Genomic DNA, 26,319 nt, shown 5'->3' with positions numbered 1-26,319 from the left:
AAGTGATAGGAACTCTGGTGATAGGCTTTTACACAATGGAAGTTCTACTGGGAGAGTAAGAAAAATAAGGATTTCAGTTGCCACAGAAGATAGTAATGCCTCATATCCCCACTCTCAGCTTCTGAGCCATGTCAGTGAAAGGCATGTTGGTGGAACTGAAAACTTTCCACATTAGGGCTACCATACTTAGACTCTAGAAAGAAGTGACCCAGGATTGATTACATCTGAAGGGAAAAGATCTGGCAACTTCTCTGACCACAGCGTGATGTCATCAGGTGAGGCAAATTTGAAATTTAATGTTAAAAGCTTTGGTATAGACTATTACTCAAAAGGACAAGCCAACTGGAAAATGGGCAAAGGATCTGAATAGACACTTCTCCAAAGAAAATCAACAAATGCACAATAAGTATGTGAAGAGATGCTCAACATCATTAGTTAGTGGGGGAAATGCCAATGAAAACAGCAATGGGATACCAATTCAAACCCACTCAGATGGCTAGAAGCAAACACACAGATAATGACAAGTGTTGTAGAGAATGTAGAGGGGTTAGAACTCTCTTACACTGCTGGCAGGAATGCAAAATGCTGCAGAAAAGACCTAGCAATTCCTCCAAAATTAAAAAACAGAGTGACCGTATGACCCAGCGATTCCACTTGTAGGTCTTCACAGCAAGATTATTCATGAAGCCCCAAGGTGGAAACAACCTAATTACCCATCAACTAATGAGCGAATAAACATAATGTGGTCTGTCTGCACAATGGAGTATTACTCAATAAGAAAAAGAAATGAAATTCTGACACACACTAACTGAAGGATGGCAGAACATGTCACGTTGGTATGCTGATAATTTTGAGTAATAGGTACTCGAAAAACAGCAAATGCAGGGACAGCCTTTCTCTGAACCGCACCCCCTGCCCCCCGCCCCCCGCCATCTGCCTAAAGACAGATACTCTAAAAGGAGCTTGACTGTCACAGATTCCCTCCCTGCGAGTGTCATCAGCCATTACCACAGGAGACGAGAGTACAAGTGGATGTCACATCCTGACAAACTTTGTCACAAACTGTCATACTTCCCATCTGTTCTTCTAAGGGTCTAATCATCTTTCCTAAAAATCATCTGCTTTTTTCTCAGAGGCCTACATTCCCCACCTCTTCCCCTACTAAGATGGTATGTAAGCGTGCATTTAAGCTACCTTAGGGAATAACTAATTTTTCCCTGGGTGTCTCTCATGTAGACATGAAGTATACATGTTAGTAAGTTTTATTTCTCTTATTTATCTTTCTTTTAGTCCATGGCCTCAGCCAAGAACTCTAAAAGGTAGAGGAAAAATTATCTTTCCTCCCCTACACTTCAACAATGGTTGAACCATGGAAACATTATGCTGAATGAAAGAAGCCAGACACAGAAGTTCATATATGGTATGATTCATTTATATGAAAAGTCCAGAACAGGCAAATCCATAGGGACAGAAAGTAGATTAGTGGCTGCCTAGGGTTGAGGTTTGGCGGGGGGGAGGGGGTTGTCAGTAATTGGATGGTGACTATTCATGGGAATGGGTTTTCATTTGGGGGTGATAAAAATGTTCTACAATTGATTGTAGCAATGGTTACACAATTCCAAAAATACACTAAACCTCACTGAATCACATATTTTAAATAAGTGAACGTATGACATGTGAATTGTGTCTTCATAAAGCTGTTATTATTTTTTTAAAGCAAGCTTCAGGGTAAATCCTAGTCTTTAGAAAGAACTGTGTCTTGGGTGAGAAAATGCTGTGAGGATGTTGAGGCTTTCTGGTACGGAGTTTCAAATTTTGCTGGTCCTGCTAAACAGAGAATTGGAGCGCTGCATGCCAGAGACAGGGAGGGCCATGTGCCCCAAAGCTAAGCACCATTGCTCAGTCTGTCAGCACCATGGGCCCTCAATCCATCCCTTTCCCCAGGTTTCCCCACAGAATCCTGCCCTCCAGGATCAAGGGTTATTGATGTTGTACTTTGACATGCTAAGCATTTCTGGTGGCTCTTACCTCAGGCCTAGCTTCCTTGGCTGGTTTCTTTTCCCCAAAGTACAAAGTATTATGAAATGTCAGAAGTGGCATTTCCCTCATGGCATTTATTTAAAAAGAAAAGGAAAGGACCGTAATCATAGGTCATGCTGCTGCCCCTTGCTGAGTCCACAGCTCTCTACGTATCACCTCGGGCATTATGCAGCACTGTTGTTGACATTGATTTCTCTCTGCCTACAAGGAAAGATGAGCTTGCTATGGATTGCCTTTGTATGCTTGGTTTAAATTCCTGGCCCATTTTAAGCTTTGTTTGTTTTTTCCTTCAAAAATTGATTTGATGAGTTAGTTGGGGATTTGGAGTAATGGAGAGAAAGGGGCAGTCAGAGAAGACTCACGCATATATTCTCCACATTTTCCATAAGTGACCCAAATCCACTCCCCTACTTAACATTCCAAATAGGATAAAACACGCTGCTATTCATATTATTTCTAATAATGTTTTCCCATCATCTTTAGATTAGGAGAAACTCTAGGTATAGATCTACTTGGGAATTTGCTCAAGTTTCCATGCTAAGATGGGTCATAAAGGAGGGGCCAGGCCATGACTCAATCTGTTGTTTCCTTTGTTGACAGGTCGAGAGCATCAAACTGAGATGCGGATTACACAAGTTCATTAGTATCTTGATTCAGCCACTTTCTAGCCAAGGTATTTGGACCAGTTCTGGCATCCTTCTAAACATCAATGTTACCGTCTATCAAATGGGGATAATAAAGCTCACTGCACAGTGACTGATGTACACAGTGTCGTGATGATCAAATAGGGGGTGTCATCATTCATCAACTGTAGATGATACAACTTCACAGGTAGTCACAAACATGAAATAACACAATGCATGCAAAATAATTTTGCAAAGGACTCTAAAATGTTATGAACAGTTGTTATTATTAGTTGAAAAGGAGTGGCTTACTCTGTAGTTCTTACTTGCCTGTTTACCCAGTCACCTCAAAAGGGGCAGTTGGCAGGGCGCCTAGGTGGCTCAGTCAGTTAAGTGTCTGACTTCAGCTCAGGTCATGATCTCACGGTTTGTGAGTTCTAGCCCCACGTCGGGCTCTGTGCTGACAGCTCAGAGCCTGGAGCCTCTTCAGATTCTGTGTCTCCTCCTCTCTCTGCCCCTCCCCTGCTCATGCTCACTCTCTGTCTCTCAATAATGAATAAACGTTAAAATTAAAAAAAAAAAAAGGCAGTTGGCAGATGGTGGAGGTGGGGGTCAGGAAATATTTGATGGAGTCATGGGCCATACCCTCAAATTCACTCTCCTGTGTAGCTTGGGATCACATCCTATATAATGGCCAACCTAGTACAGAACTCTGAAATCAGAGAAGCAAGTGGCATAAAGGCTAGTAGTGTTCAGCTTCCCAGTCCCAGCTCTGCTAGGTCCCCTTTTACCTCAGCTAGTTACACGGAGGGGACTGAAATCATGCTTTTTCAGAGCTCCTGCTCTGAAGAGAGGTTGACAAACAGGGATAGTACTATTCTGGCACTTAAATAGACTCTGAGGTTGAGAGTTGCTAAAGTAGCTAAATGAAGGGAGTTTTTCGGGAGGCTTGTCATCCATGCCCTGATCTCCACATTATCAAGTGGTAATTGAAATGATTGCTTCAAGCAAGGCAAGAGGCAGGGCCAGCTAAAATCCTGCTATTCTCTTGGGATACCCACAGAATTTTACAGAGCACTGGATCAGGGGTTTTCCAATGGCGGCTTACCCTATTTTATTTTTTTCTGCTCACTTTTGTAACTGAAAGGCAACCAATTTATTTTTTCCAAATGCAAAATAGGAACAAAAGTAATTCATTTTTGATCTTTCTCCTTTCAGCAAGGTCAGCTTTAGTCTCTAAAGAAAAGCCTGTGAGCTCCCTTCCTGTCCTGTGCTGGTTGACCACTTGAAAGAAACATTGCCGGGACCCTAGAATTATTGCTCTAATAAATAATGTGCTAAGAATTCTAGTATCCCCCCGGGTTCTATTCTATTATAGCAGGCTAGTGTGAAAACCACATGAGTAAAGTGTTGAAGAGAAAATGGTATGAATGTGTTAAAATGACCATAATTTTGTGATATATAAAATCTATACATTACCATTGCCTCCTTGCTGTACAGTCGATAAACTTCAGTCTTAAGGAGGGTAAAGTCATAAAGATCCTGGGTTTGTTACCTAAATGTACATGCTGACAATTTGTCAGTATAGTGAAAAATAAAGTGGATCAAGCATTGGACATCATGTTGAAATACATGAAAACAGATCTTTGTCTAGATGTTTAAAGACCGTTTAAAATTATTGGCGTTGTGCAAGTTCCATGAGAGAGAGACTTTTAACCAAATGATGGGGGGTTCTCAGCATCTTGAAACTGCTCCCTTAACTCGTCAGGACAGCTTAAGCATCCACAGTCTGAGATCTTTGCTGCACTCCATACAGGGAATGGGAAAGGCCAAATTCTGTAGAAAATGTTGTTTTGACAAATCCCTCAAAGTTGAGGATAATGTTCAATACTTTGTGGCATCAAGGATAACACATAACACATAAATATCTTTGGTTCTATTTTTGAAACTTCTGTCAAGTCCTCAATTTATAATTTTTTTTTTTATAAAAGGCCACTGCCCTTAATAAGAATTTGGAATTAAGTGAAATTGATGCTGGTGAATTGCAACAAAACTTTTGAGTTCCCATCCTTTTCAAAAGCTCTCTTCATATTGGACATTTCAAACATTGCTGGGTTATTACTGAATCTCTCTCCAGAGATTATTTCTGCCTTTGGACTTTTTCCTCTGTCAAGATTCTTTGTTCAATGTAGAGTTTCCCTGGAAAACAGTGGAAGGATTTCACTCCTAGAATGTTACAGAACAGCAGCTAGTGTATGCTGAAAGCATCTCTATCCAAAAGAGTACAGCTTTAAAAATAGAACATCATGAAATAAAGCTGGGCTTTCTTACATTTTTTTATTTACATGCTTTCTCTCTTTTTCTTCCTTCCCATCCTTTCTCCATGGCCACAAAATAATCAGTGGCAAATCAGTCTCTCTGCATGCGTTCATACAAAATATTCTAAAAGACAAGATGCCAGATATTTTCTTGAACAAAGCCAATAATCAATAATGAATGAATTGTTGCTGAGTTTTGTACTTTGCATTTCTATTGCATGTCTAATATTTTATTGCTATTTTACATTAGATTAAGCAATCAATCCTTATGTGTTCATACTACATATTCTACAAAGATGTTTGGACTTTTGTTTTGCATCTCACAATGGGGGCTTATTGATTTACAAAAAATAAAACAATAAATAATAATATTTATTGACTACTCACCCCATGGGGTATAATGTGAGAAATGCAGGTGGGGCTCTGGTTTGTTTCTACTGGAGGTGTCATGTAAGAAGCTCTCCAGGAAGTCTGTTAAACTATTTCAATGTTCATTTATTTCCATAAATAACATAATTATTAAGGCTAATCAGGACACTGTGACCGTGACCATGGCTCTGAGTGACTCCACAATAGGGGTGCAAAAAAATGACCTTCTAAAATGCTTTCTTAGGAAAGGGAATCAGGTTGCAAACTTCTCCTTCTGTCATTTATTAGCTGCACCCGTGTGAGTTACTTATTCTTTCTAAGGCTCAAGTGCCTGCTCTGGAAAGTGGTTATAATGATGGTATTTATCTCATCTGATTGCTGCAAACAGTCATTGTGATAATACATACAAAATGCTTAACACAGAGCCTTAACACAGGCATTATAGGAATAGGAATATTAGCTATTCCTATTATGACCATGATCAATATTATGTCAAGTTAAGAACTGGGACTTTTGGGAATGAAATGTCTATAACTCCTGCAAGTGACTTAATCTATATGTTTGTTTTCTTGTCTATAAAAATGGAATAATTATATCTATGTCATAAGGTTGTTGAGAGGATTGTATACAAAAACAGAATAGTAAGCAATCAACAAATGATGGTTGTCAAAATTATTATTATGGAAACCAAGAAGACAGACTAGGAACTAAAGTATTTCAGTAAGGCTTATTTACTGACATCAAGCTTAGTAGAAATTGATAGGTTAGTAGTAGAAAACTGATAGGTTAGTAGAAATCGATAATACAACCCTTTTTCTTTTAAATCAGATTTTCAGTGTCTATCTTTGGCTTCTGCTTTCTCTGATAATCTAGAAAAAAAACTTGATTCGGAACAGAATTCCGTCCATCTTCATGTGAAATATCAGCTAATCTGTATTTCATGGGTTCTTTTCCACTAAATACAATTAAAATAATATGAATTACTTTCGGTTATTCTGTGTTCTTTCTCTTAAATTGTTTTTCCTGCCCATCAAGGTAATACTTACTCGTTGTTGAGAATTTGACAAATGCAGAAATGAAGAAAAATGAAAATCACCCATAAGCTCACCACTAGAGATCACCATTTAACATTTAAAAATGTTTACTTTTAGCTTTTAAAATATACAGCTACACAATTTGGACTATATATATATACACACATATATATATATATGTGTGTGTATATATATGTATATATATATGTATATATATATATTTATATATATATATATATATATATATATAGTGTGTGTGTGTGTGTGTAAATAAAAATTGGTATCATGATTTTTCACTTAATGTTCAACATTTTGAACATTTCCCATGGCATAAAATTTTTTAAAACTTTTCTTTAGAATGGCATAAGATATTCCATGAAATGTCTTTACAATAATGTAATTAACTCTTTATGAATGGATTGTGGGCCAGTGTTTTTCTCTCTACTGTCCCTATCTGTCTAGACTGATCTATATTTTATAGGGGGAAATAAATAAAACAAGCCAAAAATATTATGAACTTTTTATGTTTTCCTATGGATGCATTACTTGGGATCAGTTCTGTTAAGGATGAATGTTTATTTTCCTTGTAATCTTCTTTACATGCTTGGGTCCCACTCTGGACTCCTACCACAGGTGGTAACCTTCCTCAGCTCCGTTTTCTATTGACTCTTTTTGAAATTCTTGTCTGGATTCTGCCATGTAGAAAATTCATACATCAATTTTTAAAAGGGGAAATTCTCTTCTCAGTCATTACTAATCTTCTGGCTAGTTTTGTTGGAAAATTTTTTCAGGAATCATCTGCCAATGTTGTTTCCCTAGAAGGCCATTCTGGCTACCTCACTAAGCTCCTGTTCATTTCGTAACAAATAATTCCTCATGCTAAATCACTTGCAAATACTCATGGTTATGCCCTTCTCCTGATCACCCACTCCCGTTGTCATCAGAATGGTATTAGTCATTTCCTACTCAAATTCGGTCCTTGCCTTCACCAACACCCTACCCTCCAGTCTAGAAGCATAATCTCCCAATGCTCCACCACAGAAATCTCCCTCTTCACCTCTCATTATACAGGTGAGCAAACTGAGACTCACTGACATTGGCCAACACCTCAAAAGTAGAGGATGCCAGAGTCAGGATTAAAACTCATCTCCAGAGTTTGAGTCCACATCTGGTATTTATCTATTCTGCTATCATCCTAGTGTTTTTCTTCTCTCGTGCTGCTGGAATCCAATTCACCACTCTTTGTAGAAAACCTTTCCTTCCCTCCTCTCTTTTTAATGAACTAAAAACTGATGCTGATAACAAAAGGAAATGACTGGCTTTGTTAACTTCCTGCCTTTTTTAATCATTGTCTGTCATCCTGATGAATGCTTTATAAATTAAAGGGCCCATCCAATGGAGACATGGACTTCCTGTAGTAAGGATGACTATGTAGAGTGTGACCTAGTGAGTCTTTGACATGAAAACAGTCTGAAACATCCACAGAAACACTAAAGAATAAATCAAAACCAACCCATAGTCTTATTTGTATCCCAAGTCTCCTGGGCATCATGTTTAGCAGTTGTCTATCTTTGCATTTTTCTCTGCTTCCTTTCTTCTTCCCCCAGAGTCATGGAATATCCCTATTAGCCACTAGATAAGGAACCTGAAGATCTACTTGGACTGAGATGAGAATGGTCCATAATTATGTGTAATTTTTTTCCACTTAAGGAATATAATTCAATTTTTTAAAATTTATTTTTAGAGAGAAAGCACAAGCAGGGGTGGGGCAGAGGGACAGGGAGAATCCACGCTCAGTGCGGAGTCTAACGTGGGGCTCGAGCCTAGGACTGTGAGATCATGACCTGAGCCTGAAATCAAGATTTGGATGCTTAACTGACTGAGCCACCCAGGCACCCTGATTATGATTGAATTTTATGGGGACTCCATTTCCTAATTCAAAGAGAGTAATTTTGGAAGGAATTAGCTTTGCAGCATTGTAGGGAGCCATAAATGCTCCGGGTAGTGTGCCTCTATATGGTGAAATACTTCCTGAGTGTCTAATCACGACCAGGTAAACATTAAAAGTGATATAAACTATGAATCAAAAATTATTACCAGCAAAATATCAAGGGTCTCAGTATGCCCCCTGCTTTCTGCTGCTGCTTTCCACTCTGCAAAACACAGTGATTCACTGGCTGTGGACTCTCGCTGAACTTTACAGCACAGCACTTGTTTGGATGTTTAAATCCTTTTCAGGTATTCTACTTGGTTTAAAACTTCACCAAACAGTTATTCTTTTGGAGCTCATATTCTTAACAGAAGGGACCCAAGGCACTTTATAGGTAATCATCGCAAGAGAAAATCAGCAAGAAGACAATTTAGCCTCCTGTGGATGCCAGCAGTTTAAAGCTTAAAATCAAAATTAACCAAAACCAGAATAGAGTTCATTGGCTTTGTACCGAAAATGTGTTTTGCCTTTTTCCCTTTTATGTTTTATGTTTTTAATGGGAGTTGTCCCCAGTTAGACTTTACAGAACCAGAACAGGTTTACAGAATGCAAATAAAGCCATTGTTTAACAAAAAATTGAGCCACTAGACCAAACACAGTGAGAAAGTACTTGGTGAGCCATTCTTGGATTAATTATAGGACTTCTGATGAGATGCATTTAAAGTGTGCATTGATTTTAGGAGGAAATATGTAAGTCAGCTTTTAAATTTTTAAAAATTTTTTATTTTGTTATGGATTGTATGATGTACACAGTACACAAAAAGCAAATCCTCGCTATTATTTTTGCTTTTGACCCAGACATAATCTTCTTACAGGGAAAGGTTATTATTGTTATGACTTGTGCTATTTGACAAATTCTCTAAAAAGTCTACACTTTTGTGCAGGGAATCTGGTAGGTCGAAGGGGACATATGATATCTAGATTGGCATTGGCATTGACCGATTTGTAGCTTATAGCTGTAAATATATAAATGTAACAGCTCTTATAGTAGCATGACCTTGGTCAAGCCACTTTCCCTCTCCAAATTTCAGTTTCATCAAATGTAAAGTAAGAACCCCATAGACCTGACATGAAAAACTAATGAAATAACATATATGAAAGAACCTTTCATACTTAGAGTATTTTCAAATGCTGCTGCTTTATTATTACTATCTAACTCAATCTTCTCATTATACAATTGAGCAAACTTTGGTCTCTTAAATTTTTTTTCATGTTTATTTGCTTTTGAGAGAGAGAGACAGAGCATGAGTGGGGAAAGGCGAAGAGAGAGGGAGACACAGAATCCTAAGCAGACTCCAGGGTCTGGGCTGTCAGCACAGACCCTGATGTGGGGCTCAAACTCTCGAACCATGAGATCATGACTTGCACCAACGTCGGATGCTTAACGGACTGAGCCACTCAGGCGCCCCAAGCTTTGGTCTCTTGATTCCAACCATCTTTCCATTAAAGCTTCCTTAGCTCCTCTCTAAAATATATATGGTGTGTTAATCCTAATATTCCAATATTCATTTTGTAAAATAAGAGTTTACTCTGTAAACAGAAAGTCGGTAATATCTGACACATATCCATGGATCTCCTTTCAGAGTTATAATATATGTTTATATCACTAAAACTTAGAAATTATATGGGGCGCCTGGGTGGCGCAGTCGGTTAAGCGTCCGACTTCAGCCAGGTCACGATCTCGCGGTCCCGTGAGTTCGAGCCCCGCGTCGGGCTCTGGGCTGATGGCTCAGAGCCTGGAGCCTGTTTCCGATTCTGTGTCTCCCTCTCTCTCTGACCCTCCCCCATTCATGCTCTGTCTCTCTCTGTCCCAAAAATAAATAAACGTTGAAAAAAAAAATTAAAAAAAAAAAAAAAGAAATTATAGTAGCAGATATAATTGACTTCTAGAACATGACTAATACTTTATTAACTATGTATTATGATACTATCCTATTGGATTTTAACTCTTCTATTAACTTTAATCTTGTAGAATTGGATTTAACTCATATTAATTATAATAACTGGTTCATTTCATAAAATGAAGAAACAAGGGAGACATAAGAGTACATCTCATGGACTGGTTTATGTATCCTGAATAAATGCTACTAATTCAGTAGAAATAATAATTTTTTAGTATTTTGTACTAAAAAATGAGACCAGAAAAGGCTTAAAAGTTTATTTATGGATTTTCTTATCTATATTAACTTGCTGTCTTGGTGTAACATTCATAGGGCCTAAAAACTTTTTCTATTAAATCATCTTTTAGTTTCTAGAATGATCAAAATCCTCTCCATAATTCTAGCTAAATTTCTTTCACAAGGTGAGGCTTCCTGATACAGATATTCAAAGGTTAGTGAAGCCATAAAAATACAGTTCTGGGTCTTCAGAGCCCCAATAATGTAACATCTTCTGTCTAAGCCATCCATACTCAATCGTAACCCAGCTGCCAAGAGCCAGGATACCACTAGGTATGCCATGTGCATTTCTTATGACAGTGGACATAATGATGGCACAAGGTATTTGCTTCATAGACATTTGTGATGATACAGCTATTCTCACTGTCACACTTTTGTACTTGAGTTTGTGCTGCTTTACCAAGGTCTTGGAGATTTTTCGGTAAAAAGCAGCCCACATATTGTTTAGATGAAAAGATAGGCTTCTTAGTGTAGGTTTGGCCATGAGAGTGAGCAAAATGAACAGTGTGTAGGTGATTCAAGCTCACGACTTGGACCTCACAACAAAAGGCCAAATGAAGTAGTCAGGCACACTCTGGATTCCTACAGCATGTTATTCTGTCCAGTCATTCCACAGACCTTCACCTAGTATCCACCTATGCATCAGGCCCGCGTTAGGTGTCAGGGATAGGAAGAAGAATATGAATCCACAGCTTAGAGGGGTGACAGACATGCAAACTGAAGACCACCTACCCCCTTACGTGATACTTATTAAACAAGGGCTCTGTGCAGAGAAAGCTCAAAGGGTGGGGAAGTTTAAGATGGCAGGAATAACTGGGCTGGGTCTTGAAGGAAGAGCAGAGGTTTGTCAGGCAGAAATACATTTAAAGCTCAAAGACAAAAACAGGAAAACAAACTTGGTGCAAATAACAGAGAAACGAAAAGATGTGAAAAGTGTGAGGTGCTGTTGGGCTCCTGTTTTTGTGCTCAGGTATGTGCAAGAGGGTTGATGGAAGGTGAGCCAGGAAAGAGGGCTTAGGAGAAATGTTTAGGGTTAAGAGAAATGCTAAGTCATGTGGGCACAATCTTGTAACAGAAAGCCAATGGGCCACTTTGATTATAGGTTGTCATGATCAATTTTGACCTTTAGGACAATCGATGTTACTGAGTAGAGCTTGTGTTGTAGAAGAATAGAAAGACAGTGAAGGAGAGGGCAGGGAAGCAGCCATGGAGAAAATGCTGTCTCCCGGATGGGCAGAGCCTAATGTCCCTGCCAGAATAGCTGGCCAGGTACCCCGCCAGCAGCATGTTTTGAGAAACTGGCCCCCAGCCTCCAATCTAGATCTGTCAAAGCTTAAGAAATAGAAATTGCTTTAATGTTTTAATTTCTTTTCTGCAACCGCTTCTTCCTGAAAACTTGTCTGTGGGTTAGAGAAAACAAATTGAAATTCCATGAAATGGTCTCTTTGAGCTCCTGCTTTCTCTTGCAACAATCAGTTTCTTAAAGCCAGGTGAAGGTAGTAAAATACAAATTCTTCTGGAGAAAACATCAGATTGTAAAGCTGACCTGATTTTCATGAACAGAAAATCTAATTATCTGCCATCAATTCAGGTCTGAGCACATATTTCATTTTACTTTTATCAAGTGTGAGTGGTTTTGGCAAGCATTTTGACAAAATATCTAGATGTACACACTGAGTTTTTAAATGAAACTATCAAAAACTGAAGTCTCAGGCTAATGAATTACATGGAAAATTGCTATCACATTACATTATCTTATACAGTATTGGCAGGAGGACTGGTGAGAGAACTGCAACCAAAATGATGTAATAAAAATGGAAATTTACAAGCTGGGGTGTAGGAAAGGTTAAAAAGAATATCATTCTTCGCATAGAGTGAGCAGAAAAGTGATTGATTCTTAGGTTGCTTAGCAAGCCGTGTGTGTGCGCGTGCGTGCGTGTGTGCGCACACACGCATACATGGCAGAGAAAGAGAAACAGAGAAAGAAAAAATAGAAAGAATAGTGTCTTGAGGTCTCTGATGAGAAATAGCAATTTGCTATAGGAGGTAAGTGAGATGTAAGAAGACTGAAGGCATGAATAGAATGACATCTGCTCCTTGCTCTTCTTTGTTTAGGCAGACAAGAGCAGTGAGCGGTTAAAGGCAAAAGAGATAACAAGAGTTCAACAGCAGCAACTGCTGTTATGTCCAAGGGCCAGCCCTGATTCATCACAATGGGATGAACCAGACTGAACGACGACGAGGCTGGAACAAGATCTAGCCCACTGGGCCAGAGCAGGGAGCTGGAAATGACAGAAGCTGTACAAATCCACCCAAAGGGAGGAGGCCCATTCCAACGCAGAAGAACATGGCACCCAGGAAGAATGGAAATGGTAGATGGAAGCTAGGTAAACCACTGTGTGGGATGGGCAAGAAAGCATGGAGCTGAGTGATGTAGACTTAAGGATAAAACAAAACCGAGAGGTCAGGCAAAGCACTGCATACAGCATGACGTGGCAGAACCCTGTTCTCCTGAGAGGTACCAATCCTCCAAGGGAAATGATTGCAGTAATGATGGGCCTTCATCAGGATGAGGTAAAGTCTTAAAGTCAAGACAGGAAGACAGAAACTAGATAGGAAACCAAACCTGACTTTCAGATAGATTTCAGAAACCTAGCAGTTTATTGGGTTTTTTTGGTGTGTGTGTGTGTTTGTGTGTGTGTGTGTTTTTCTTGAGTGCCTGGAATAATTTGTAGCAATTTCACGTTGTTTGGTAAATTACAGACTGGACTATTGGAACTGGAGAACAGGTCAGAATCTGATGATCAACAAGCTTATTGTGATGCTGAGGTCCAGAAGGCTAGGAGGGTTTCTAAAATCCCTCCTACTTCAGGTCAGGGTGGGGTGGGGCTAAGAAAGCTGGGTGGGATCAGTCCAGGGTGGTAGAGAACTACAGGAAAGGGATAAAGCAGAAAAAAATTTTGGAGAAAAAAATTACAGCCACCACAATGTGTTTCCTTGGGTTCTTTCTACCTGCTTCCTCCAAAATCTCTTCTGTATGGTCCTATCTTTCCTTGTGATTGTGTACAATTATAATATATTTAAATATTTAATATACGTAATGTATTTAAATAAATACAACTATAATATATATAAATATATATTATTTTCCAAGGAGATAGCTGACATAATAATATGGAAGGCTAAGGAATTTTGTGCGGAGGAGATAAGAAACTCTGATCTTGACATATTTAATTTAAGCTATCATGGGAAATGTATTACGCTATGTGTGGAATATGGGACTTCAGTGAAGATGAAGTGTCTAGATGAAGACTCTCTATATATTTGCCATGAATGTTGAAATGGAAATTGAAGCCATTCATGTGAGTTGATAGACTCTTTCCAAAGGAGTGACCTTGGAAAAAAAAAGCCAAGGAAGATAGAACCTGATACTGTAATATCTCTGGTAACAGTGTGAAAAAGAGGACACGTGCATGCATGCACACACACACACACACACACACACACACACACACACCCCAAGGCACCAGTCATGGGAAGGTGAGAAATTGAAGCTCAGGGTAGGATGTCTTTTAATTTGAAGAGGGAGGCTCTCAAATGTCAACATCAGAAGCTCCACAATTGTAGAGAAAAAAGAGGGGTTGTGGTTTAGGCCAAGGAGAGACTTTTGGAAATAAAGCCAAAGAGCTGGTTTGTGTAGTGATTTGAAAGAAGATAGGAAAGAGTTTTGAGTTAGTAATGTTGTTGTTGGTTTTTCTTTTCCTTTTTTTTTAAAAAAATTTAAGTTTATTTATTTATTTGAGAGAGAGAGAAAGCACAAGTAGGAGAGGGGCAGAGGGAGAGGGGGAGAGAGAATCCCAAGCAGGCCCTGCTGCCAGCACAGAGCCCAATGCGGGGCTTGAACTCACAAACCGTGAGATCATAACCTGAGCCAAAATCAAGAGTAAGACGCTTAACCAACTGAGCCACCCCTGTGCCCTATTTTTATTGGTTTTAACACAAAAGAGAAAGTAAACAAGATGGCCTATAGTATGGGTAGTCATAGTGAATGGCGACTCTCCACATAGGAAGTGACCAGAGCATGGATTCCTAGTAAAAATAAGATTTGTGCCATGTTGAGAAATCAGATTGTAGACTTGTGTGGTCCTGAGGCTTATGGAAGGAACATAACATTAGACCAACAGGTCCTCAGATCCAGCTGACCATTAAACTTTCCTTCAGAGCTTTTAAAAACAAACACACAGATTTCTTGTCCTTACCATAGACTCAGAATCTTTGGATGTGTAGGGGAAAGGTGAGTGGGGGCCTCTCTCGAGTTAAAAATCTCCTCTAAGAATTCTAAAGCAATGATCCATTCATTGTCATGAGGAAAATATTTTACTCGCCCTGCACCTATCCCCAGCTTAAGAGGCTCAATAGCAAATATAATTAAGAGAAGAGCCTTTATAAAAACCCATCTTTCAGGGGTGCCTGGGTGGCTCCGTCGGTTGAGCGTCCGACTTCAGCTCAGGTCATGATCTCACAGCTTGTGAGTTCAAGCCCCGCATCAGGCTCTGTGCTGACAGCTTGGAGCCTGGAGCCTGCTTCAGATTCTGTGCCTCCCCCTCTCTCTGCTCCAACCCACTTGCATTCTGTCTCTGTCTCTCTCAAAAATAAATACATATTAAATAAATTTAAAAAAATCTTTCATATTGTCTCACTTTTCATATTTAAGTAGTTCCTGAAATTTATCCTTTTCCATAATTTCTTAGATTCATCAGATATGACATTAGCTATTGTTCAGGGTGAAAGCGGAAGTTGGTTCTTCACAGCCTTTGTGGATTCTGCCCACTGTAATGTAGCAGGCCATTTTTCTATCAAGTCTAATCTCAGTACATAGATTAGTAGTAAAATCCATTTGTTATCTCATTGAGTTACTAAGTCTATAAAGCATTCTGCAGAGGGGGTATTCTTTATGGTAGACCAATTTGTTCTGTAACCTGTATAATTGTCCCCTTAGAAGAGCTCATGGAAATGACCCTGGACACATCACATACATCAGTGGCTGCAAATAAAATGAAGTCTGGCATTTATCATCGTGGAATTGCACCAACTTGGTCTGGCACGACTCCACGCAGTCATTTGCCCCAGTTCCTATTTAGGGGCCAGATGAAATAATATTCAGTGTGCTTCAACAGTCATATCCTCCCTGATAAATTTAGCATTTACTGAGGGATCCACTTTCCATGCACGCGGTAACTGCACTATTGTCTCTGAGCCCAGAGATTATTGGCAGAAGTAACAGCTGGTGCCTCAGGACGGAGCTACAATTTTATGGTGTGGTGGCTAAGGCTGGAAATGGAACTAGTAAACCACAAATGCCAAAGACATCATAAAGAAAAATGTTCCTTAGGAAGCACTCGCCAATTTCTGGGCAATCAATTATTCCCTAACCTACACATTGACTTTTATGAATAAAACAGCCCAGGAAATGCATTTAATTTAGCAGACAGTTTCGATAAGGTGAGGTGCTTTCCCTCCTTAGCAAGAGACTTCTCTTCCACACCATCCTCTGGCTTGCACCCTTGCCCTCTGGTAGATATACTTTTGGCTTCACTTCTATTTCTCAAACTCTTTTGTAAACAAGGATGGTCAAGCAAAACTGAGTGCTCTTTGAATAAAAGAGAACTGAGTATTGAGAGTGAAACTGATTGTCTCCAAGACTCTTTCCTGTTTGGAAATTTTCTCATCTGGCTACATCTTTTTTTCCCCACCTCTGTGGAACCAAGAGAGTGGTGTTATCTGTGAGGTTCAAAACTGCATCCATTGCTAAAGTTCCAGGAGAGAATGCCTGCCCAAGAATGTTCCTTGGGGATGGCTTTAGCAGGGGAAAAGCATGCCTCTCTCCTGTATCTTCAGTTCTCTCACTTGCCTCTAGTGCCAAATAGAAGTCAGGTTCAGAAGGACCCTCATGAGTGCCCATCAGAACCATAAAATTTAGGTTAGGTCCAAACTTCTAGAAGGACGTGCCAGCTCTAGTTAGGCCTTTGAGAAGAAGGAAATATTGAGGGTCTTTGAGTCTATTTCTCTGTGAAAGCGTAAGGTGAAATTATGTAATTAAAATTTATTTCTACCTTAAACAACTGACAACATTGTGTGTGTTAACTTCTCAAATGAATTTGTGATAGCTTAAATGAAAGATATAGGTACAAAGAAAACATGGGTAAAACATACAGATTAGAAATACAGGAGGAGTTAATGATAGAGAAGATAATGATAGCAAAAACCAAAGCAAAACAAAACAAAAAAAACAACCCTTTTCTTGGGAAACAATTGTGTTTGAAATGTAGCATCAGTCACATGCACACCAGCTTACTGACTGAACATTCTTTCAGGGAATGCTACCAATCTGAGCTGGTACTTGAATTTCCCTAGCCTAGAAAGATGATAAATAAATATCAGTATTATATATTTATGTAGGGATAATCTCTTAAATCCCCAAACACTTGGTGACATATCTAACTTCTACAAGTTCTATAAAATATTTCAAGTGTTATTAATTTCATTTGCTATGAGAAAATTATTTATTGATTTTTTTTTTTACCAGACTGCATTTAGTAAAACTGACTCAAACTGTAAATGCAGAATGTAACTCACAATGAAAAATGAATTCCTCAGCGGTATGGAAAGTGAGGAGAATCTGAAGTCAGAAACCTTGATATCTGATATACTCTCCAGTTTTCCCAGAAGCAATCTTTGGAAGTGTGTAAATAACACTGGCAGAATACTGGGTGGTTCCTTCTTTTAGCCATTAATGACCCTGAAGTTTAGACTGATTTTCAAGTGGAGCGCTCGGGCCCTTATTATAGTGACAAATTCATATTAACTCAATTGTCAGTCCTTTTCATTATGGATACAGAGTTGAAGGGATCTCTCGGCACTCAGTTCTTTGAGCTTGTAGAGGCACTGCACAGCTCTCTGGAAAGCCAATTGAAGAAAAAATGTAAAAGGGGTTCAACTAGGATCTGTTTTAGGTCTCATAACATGATTGCTCATTAAGTTTCCTGATGGAAGGCATTATTTTTTAAGTTCTGTAGTAATGCACTTAATAAATACAGAAATTGGCTGCTAATATAATGGAAAATGGTTCAATTTTAAGACTCCCAAAATTAACATGATCCCATTTCAAAGTGGAGTTAAAAATATTTCCATATTTTTCAGTCATCAGATTGAAGGTATGTGATGAGGCCTGCTTAGAATCCTGGAAAACAGAGGAATTAAATAATATAATATGCATTATACAGCTCTACTTGCTGTGGTGGAAAAGGAAGCCACTCACTCTGAGACCCCTGTTTGCATTAATGTTGGCTCACTGGTTTGCTTAGGATGGGGCTTAGGGTACAGGGCCATATCTCCTGAAGTAGGACTCCTCTAGACCAACACATGATGCTCTTAATGCATCACAGTCAGACTACAGAGAACAGGCCTCCACAAGGATTATAAGTAGAGCCTGTCAGTACTATACCACAAGTGATCTAAACACTGGCAGCCAGTAGGATTTATTTTCCAATGGATGGAGTCTACTCCAGAATAATGATTAGACGACAAAGGAAGGCTTTAATGATTACGCAAAATTGTTCAAGGTGCAAATCCTTCTTTGTATTGCCCAGACCATATGAATTAGGATTCTGGAAGCAAGCAGAGCAAATTCTCCTATACTACTTGCCAGGAAACTATGTCCTCAAAATTCCTCTCCTTATTTAGAAAAACACAACTACAAAAATTCAGCTTCAAAGTTTGTGCATTTTGATACATGTTGATGATTCTACCTGGTAATTGATCACTTGGAAATTGACAGGACTTACATTAGGCTCTTGTTCTCAGTTCCAGTCTTAACAGGGGAACAAGGAGACGCATAAAGCATTACTCATCAGTGGCCGTATTTGGCAAAGGCAGGTCTCTCCCCCCTACTGTTATCATTCATCCTGATAGAGCCGTGACACAGACCAGATGTCATTTCAATGTTAAAATTACATTGTTTTCATAACAAAGTCAGCTTACATCACTCTTAAATAGATCACACTAAGGTTCTTCTGTATACTGTCATGGAGAGAGTGAGCTAGATCTTTCCAGAGGACTTGCCAAGCACAAACTATAGGAGAAGTTAAGATTTTCTCAGGGCACTCACCAGCTGGCTCACAGCCTATATATCTCCATATCTCTCTGCAGCATACTTCAAGTCATTGCAATATAGAATGCCCTTTCTACTGATTTCTTTGATTCCTGGAGGAAATGACAGGTACTTGTTCTTGTGGGAGGTAGAAGGCCAAAGATGTCATTGGCTTTAGCTCTTTTCTTGCCTGTTTTCCTTGCCCTTTCTTCTGGAGCCCTAGTGACTTTGAATTAATTTACAGTCCACTGTGTAACAGTATCATGTGCACTACTTTTCCCATTGGACAGTTGGAACTTGGAAGATAACAATTTCGAACCCAAGGTCAGAATCCATATGGACTCAGCCCATGGAAGCCATGATTTTGGAAGCTTAGTTCCTCCTCTCTCCCTTATCTCTGTTATAAGCCCCACTTGCCTTATCACCTCTGTGGCACTGATGATATGTTCGGGGAACAAGGGCTGCAGGCACTAACAAAAAATCATCCTCAGGGGACTCTCATGGTAAAATGCCAAATGAGGACATCCTGTGCTGACCAAGTCCCTGAAACGCTTCAAACTATTGCGATTAACCTAAAGAAAGAACGTTTTCCTTTTAGTTTTGGAGATTTTGCCCTTAATTGACCTCATGCATCTAACTATTCACAATAGACATTTTTATATGAAAGGTCATACTGGAAAAAAAATACAATCCACTTAGATACCTGCATATGATTATGCAGATAGATCATCTGCCAATGATTATGAGCAGGATTGGTAAAACAGGCTAATATGTTGAATATTCTAGGGAATGCTAACATGTCTTTAGTTCCTCACCACACTCCCTTCTCTTGTTTTATTTTCTCCCCCCAGTTTTTTTTTTTTTTTTTTGCCTTTTAAGAAAATAAAAAAACCTCAAAGGTAGAGTGTAAATTACCAGATAAAAATACCCAGAAATATTCTATCCTTGAATGGGGACCCTAATCCCTCAAAAAAAAGGTGAAAAATTATTCATAAATAATATACTTCTCCTTGAAGATTGCTAGGAGATATAAGATAAATGCCACCATTGTTTCTCATGGGTCTCAGTGAAATTTTGTGGTTTTCTGTTTCTCAGTTCCTTTTGACTTAGTTAATTAAGGTATGACAGCTTGGAATATAATCAGTGTTTCCTACTTATTCAATGCCCTTTAACTCTATAATCAAAACAAAATTAAATTTACTGACTTTTTTTTTTCTTTGCTGTATATTTGAGATTATTCCCCAAACCAGAGCTTTTAAGGCAAGTATTTTGAGGAGAAATGACCATGAAGCTTGATCTAGGTGATCAACCTCAGTAAAGTCATCCCTTGCTGAGAAGCACTGCCATTGCCTGAAGGCACATCTCCACTTTCCCTGAACGACTACATGATATTTGACTGAGGTCTGGCTCTGAATATTCAAACATAGAGGGTCCTGCATACTCTGGTTTGGAGAAACTTATGCTGATATGGATCATGTAGACCAAAGGGCTATACGATCTGGAACATGTTTGGTCATAAGAAATGCTGAACATTTTATGATTAAGTGTGTGTGTACATGTGCGCCTGTGTGCGTGTGCACACGCATGCCCCAGACTTTTTTCTGCTATATTCTCTTTACAGGATGCATTTCCAGAAATTAGATCAGCAGCATGCAAAGAGCAAGGGATAAAGATGAATCCAATGTTGTTAACTCAGTGTAGTCGGGTGAACAGGTAAAAGTGTCAGAATTCTCATCAGGATCTGAATGTATTTACTTTTTGATTCTATTGCCCCCACCTTCATCCATGCCTTTGTAATGTCCAAAGCCTATTCAGTCTTTTAAGATAAAGCTATAAGGCCACCTCCTCCACAAAGCCATCCATGCTTCATCATTTAGAATTCCCTCTTTTCTGAATTTACTGTCACAGTTATTTTGTAAATTCACATGGAATGTGTCACTTTCTGATTTGCGAGGTGATTATGTTCCTGCCTGATCACGAATACTGGGCTAGAAACACTTCGAGAACAAAATCTCTCGCTACTTCAACTTTGTATTTCTGAGAAGGGAAAACAGTCAAGAAGTATTTATTGAATCAGAATATATAACTATAGCCATACATATGTATTTTTTCTTCTACGCTAATACCATCCCCCCCCCCCCCACCCTCACCATGCCATTCTAAAACAAAAACCAAAACAAAACATTTACAAAAAGCACTGAGGCTCACAACTTAACGGTAGCAAGGTCAGGAGTACCACCGGAGCAAACTGTGGACACCCACACAAGCAGGGAGAAGCTCACCTGACAGAGTCATTGGAGTCATGGCTCTGGGCAACCAATATGTCACTTCATTAAAAAGTCACTGTTCGTGAATTGCAATTACCATTTGGTTTGAAAGCATATGTTCATGACTAAGAAATTGTCTCTAGGCCCAGAGAAAGGATCTTGCTGGCTTTTCTAGAGGAAGTGAATGCCAACCAGAATGGCATCTATGTAAGCAACATTAGGCATGCTTTAAAAAGTGCCCCCGTGATGAGCCATGAGAACTGACTTGCTATGTGAAAGAACTCAGTGACTCTACCCCCATGCTACGCTCCGTGCCCACTCAGACAATAAGTTGGGATGGCTGTTTTATGCTAACTCTTCACATTCAGTAAAACAAAGGGAAAGCTTTAGGCAGCCTTCCCTTCTTCTCAGTAATTGACTGACGTTATTAGCGTGCTTTGCTCGGGCCCGCCCTTAAGCATGTTTATTTGCAATTCCTTCCAAATGTCACTTATTAGAAATTCCGCCTTCCTGATCCTGGAGGTAACAAACCTGGACACGCAGCTTTCAACAGCAAATGGAAAGAGGCTCAGTGTGTATCCAGAGATAAGCAAATTAAAGGGCATAAAAGACTGGGGCAGTTTACAGCTAAAGAGCATCAGTGTAATGTATGTAGAAATCACGCACTCTATTGCCTCATAACATTGCACTCCTACTGGCTCTTTCCCTTTACCCGGTGTGGTTGCCAGCAAAACCTAAACACGAAGTGTTCCACAGCCATGAACTAGTCCCAAATCACTGGACTGAAAAAATGCCATTCTGTAGTATGCCTACTGCTAAAGCTTCCATTAGTTGCCCAAGAGAGTGGCAAGAATAGCTCAGAGTAAGTCTTAGCCAAAAATATGTAATGACAACATATGGAGAAAACCAAAAGAATTATAAATGGAAAAAGATTAACAAATTCAGTGCTGCTAATGGGGCGGGGGGAGCTTTATGAGTTCTTTATGAGCTTAATGAGTTCTTTCATTCTAACATGGTGAGGGTTAAAAGCAATTTTATAAACCTAGTTTAAGAGAGGAAGGAAAAAGCTGCAGAAAGATCTGTGTGTTCTTTAGATGACATTTGAAACACACATGCTTTTAAAAGCCATTTGTTGCTGTTACCATTCAGGTGGTATGCTTGAATGCTCAGAAAACAGCTTAAATTTGGGATACAGTGTTCTATCCTTAAAGGTTGGTTTAGATCGCTACTTTACAATAATTGGGGAATTATTCCAGGTGTAATAGGTATATAGAAAATTCTAAGGTCTGAAAATTCCCATATAAAGGCATTTTAAATTTGTCATATTTCCCATGATCCTTTAACAAAATCAACTACAGATTTTCAGATTATTTTCCCATCCCGATTAAGGGTAACCACAATAACAACTACGTACTTCAGTGTTTAGCAGAACCGACCACACATTTTTGCCCTTAACTGAAGGGAAAACAACCATATGGACCTTGTTCTTAGCCAGGGCTCCATTAGCTAATTGAATTGACAAAGCCCAAGCAGTGAGAGACCATGGATTAGCCACATGTTAATGATTCCATTCCTTTGGCAGAGCTAATGGTGTCTTGTTTCAGCGCAGCCTAGAGAAGTTTGCCTCATTTTGAACAGGTTAGGCAGATCAGTGCAATAGTACCAAAGCGCACCAAATATATCATTGTTTTGAGGAACAAGAAAAGGCAAAGTTAATTGCAATCCCAGACCTTAAATGCCCGATATAGCCAAAATATTATTCTAGCATATAATCAATATAAAATTTGTGGAGGAGATAGTTTATATTCTTTTTTTTTCATTCTCGATCTTTGAAATCCGGAATATATTTTACAGCTGCAGCATTTCTCAATGTGGATTGGCCACATTTCAAGTATTGAGTCCTTAACAGCCACATGGATTGGTGGCTAGTATATTGGACAGCGTAGGATTGAATGGTGACATGTGTCACTCCCATGTCTTTCCATTGTTCATACCCATAGTCCTTTTAAGAGTTTAATGCTTCACGTTTATTCCTAAACACGAGCTGGACACAGAGCCATTCATAATGGTAAATTAACCTAAAGATAAAAGAATAACAGCTAGCTTGCTCCCTATTAAGGAAAACTGGATCTCTAATGAAAAACACATAATTTGTTAAGGTCTAAAAAGTACTAGGGGCAGAATATGGCCATTTTGATCCGTTTTGATCCACTTTGAAATAAGTGATCACATAATGCTTCAAGCCCCTTAAGGCATGATGTGAAAGTGTGGGTGTGAATAAGCCTCTTCCAAAATTTTGTAAACGTTCTGCTTCAGTTGTGTTGTGTACAACTAGCCTAGGGGGTATAGTGATCACATTTTCCTATCTGGAAATAGGGAAACACGATCTGACAAAGGAATGAATTGTGCCTGTGTGATTTGTTGACACAAAAATCCTCATCCAGTCATGAGACTAAAATATGTTTAATGGAAAGATTGGACTGGAAAAAACAGAGTTATAGAAAATTAGGTTGTCTTCAGAGAGTTCACCAAACTTAGGAAGAATAAATAACTAAGGTTCTAGTTGGCAACGATAATGGGACCAATGAAAAGATTAGGGCTATGAAGAACCAACAGAGAATCCATTAGATTGCATCCTCACCTAATTTCTGGGACGCCAGTGTGAATAAGCCAGTGTTATTACAAATAACCAGAATTTTGAAAAATTGCTGAATTTTATTCCTAAAGTCAGGGTATCTGCCACTTCCCTCAATATCTACTTCTAGAATTAAAGGGTGTCATTTCATCACCTTGGGACATTTATTTTAATCTGTCCTGAATGTAATTATTCCATCAAGCTATTGTCACAAAATCCTATTAACTCAAAGAGTGATTGCATTATTCACTCCTTACTCATTCCTTGATTTCAGTGCCTATTAAATGCAAGTTTCAGGCAGTCAATATGAAGGATAACCTTAAGGGTTCTTACATCTTTTTGATTTTATGCATTGTTTTCTACCTGGTATTATGAACATTGGTCTCAAAACGAGAATGTGCTAATATTATACTTCATCATAATGATGCATCTAGGCTTAAGAAATTCAGAGAAGGCCTAATAAAATTTATTAATTTTAATAAAAATTAAAAATGAGGTTCATCAAATGACTGAAATACTTCCTTTGATTATCCTAAAAGGCAATCATCAAAAGCACCAGATTAGAACCAGTATAATGATGGATTCCTACACAAACAGTGGGATTCTACTTCTTGAATAACCTCTACAGAAATCAGGATTACAGTTTCTTAAACCTGAACATGTGATCCAAGGTAAGACAAAAGAACTTTTTATCTTGATTTGCGAATTTAATTACTCGAAATGACTTTGAACACTTTACAAAATGGATTATATTTATACATTGAACAAATCCACTTAACTAAAAAGATAAAAATAATATGAAATGATTGCTCAAGAAAATATGAAGTAGGAGGTCCCCATATCATAGATGCTGGTTACAAGTTTCTAAATTAGAATATGGAGTCATGACTTCTGGAAAGTTAGGTTTAATCATCTATGTGGTTGGCCCTAGAAAATGTCTTAAGTTGGTGAAATGTAACTTCTCTCCCCCTTTTTTAGCATTAGTGGAGTGCTCCTCTTTGGAACTTCCACTAGTTGCATATCCAAAGATATGACCCTAAAATATATCTCTCTTCAAATTCAAAGTATGCTGCAACTCTTTGAAAGTGGCCAGATTGAAGTAACCTTAAGGTTTACGAAGCAGACCTCCTTGATTGCCATGTCACTGGAAGGACTTAACTTTCTATAATTCAAGCTATCCAAAAGAACTACTATAAATGTTTTATGCACCACGAGTACCCACAGCCAAGGAAGGAGAAGAGAACATAGAGGGTGAAAGGAGGGGCAGGAACAAGAAAGGACAGTCGTAGTGTCTAGCTTATAGAAAGAACCCAATGTATACCTTTATCCAGTGAGTATTGAAGCACTTTCCTAAATTGATCTCTGGGGCCTCTCGCTTTCTAGGTCTAGACCTCTCTCCCTGGTCAAGGTTCCAAAGGCCCACCTCCTCCTTCTTGCAAGAATAGATCTAAATATCATTTACACACACATGACAGGTAACTAGTTAAATCTCTCCTGGGAATCAGTAGGCACTCAATAGGGAGTGAAATTGAAGTCAAGTGAATACTGTGAATGTTAGTTGTTCAGGTACCACTGGGCAGGAAGGAAGGCATGGGAAAGAGATCTTAACACTTTGTTTCAGAGAGCATGGCAGTTTGTCTGGGAATGCAACTGGAACCCTTTTATTTTTAATTAAATTAATTAATTAGTTTGTTTTTTAATCCTGGGGTTCGGGTTACTATAGTTGGAAGTAAAATTAAACAGAGGGTAACAGTTTTCTCTTTGGCACATTAATCAATTGCTCTGCTTAGAAGGTCCCTTAAACAGAAAAGAGTGAACAAATTTGGGCACCAGAGGAATCCTCTGGGCCTTAGCAATCACCTCCTCTTACCTGATGGAAAGCAAACAAAAACTGAGCCAGGGGGCAGTGATGGTCTTTTTCCCCCTCTCTTCTCATATGCCCATTTAGGCTTAAATGTTCTTTAAAGAATTCAGAACTCTGTGCACTACATGAAGGCTTACTTTTGAGGGGAAAAGAATCAGAGAATATCAAATTTAGATTTTTTCTAAATGTTTATTCATTTTTGAAAGACAGAGAGAGACAAAGCACAAGCGGGGGTGGGGCGGAGAGAGAGGGGGACACAGAATCTGAAGCAGGCTCCAGGCTCCGAGCTGTCAGCACAGAGCCCGACGCGGTGCTAGAACCCACAAACCCTGAGATCATGACCTGAGCCGAAGTCGGGCACTCAACCAACTGAGCCACCCAGGCGCCCCCAGAGGATATCAAATTTAGATTGTTCTGTCCAGAGACCAATGATTCCATTTTTCCTTCTCCCACTCATGCCAGATATCATTCATTTATCATTCATTCGGCAATTATTTACACACACCAATTATGTGCCATAGAGACTGTTCTTGGAGCTAGATATAGATTAGTGAAACAAAACAGGAAAAGGTCCTTGCCCTCTCCTTGAGGTGAGACATATGTATACAATATATATATAATAAATAATGTATAGAGTATGTTAGAAGTGCTACGGAAAACATAAAAGGAGTTAGGGAGAGGAGTGTTGGGTGGGGGGTGGCGGTTGTAATTTTAAATAGAACATCAAGGTGGGCCCTATTGAAAATTTTGCACTTGAGACTTCAAGGAAAGGAGAGAGTTATCTATACAGATTGTTTTTTCAGTGGGGGTTAGGGGGAGGCAGTGGTAAGGAAGATCATATGTCCTAGGAAAA

The 26,319-nt window shown here is 39.0% G+C and overlaps 1 protein-coding gene and 1 long non-coding RNA gene across 14 annotated transcripts in view; one reads left to right on the top strand and one right to left on the bottom strand.

Moving 5' to 3' along the window:
* The window catches only part of SLC8A1 (solute carrier family 8 member A1), a 385,952-nt gene that overhangs the window by 72,166 nt on the left and 287,467 nt on the right, over positions 1-26,319 (bottom strand). The gene's annotated exons all lie outside the window — the stretch shown is intronic.
* LOC123581197 lies at positions 1,515-25,711 on the top strand. The gene is made up of 3 exons (XR_006703660.1): positions 1,515-2,713; positions 12,667-12,938; positions 24,142-25,711. It is a non-coding gene; the product is annotated as an uncharacterized LOC123581197 (long non-coding RNA).

Source organism: Leopardus geoffroyi, chromosome A3, assembly GCF_018350155.1.
Source record: "Leopardus geoffroyi isolate Oge1 chromosome A3, O.geoffroyi_Oge1_pat1.0, whole genome shotgun sequence".
Lineage (NCBI taxonomy): Eukaryota > Metazoa > Chordata > Mammalia > Carnivora > Felidae > Leopardus > Leopardus geoffroyi.
The sequence above is the reverse complement of the archived record's forward strand: the minus strand, read 5'-3'. Positions and strand labels throughout refer to the sequence as shown.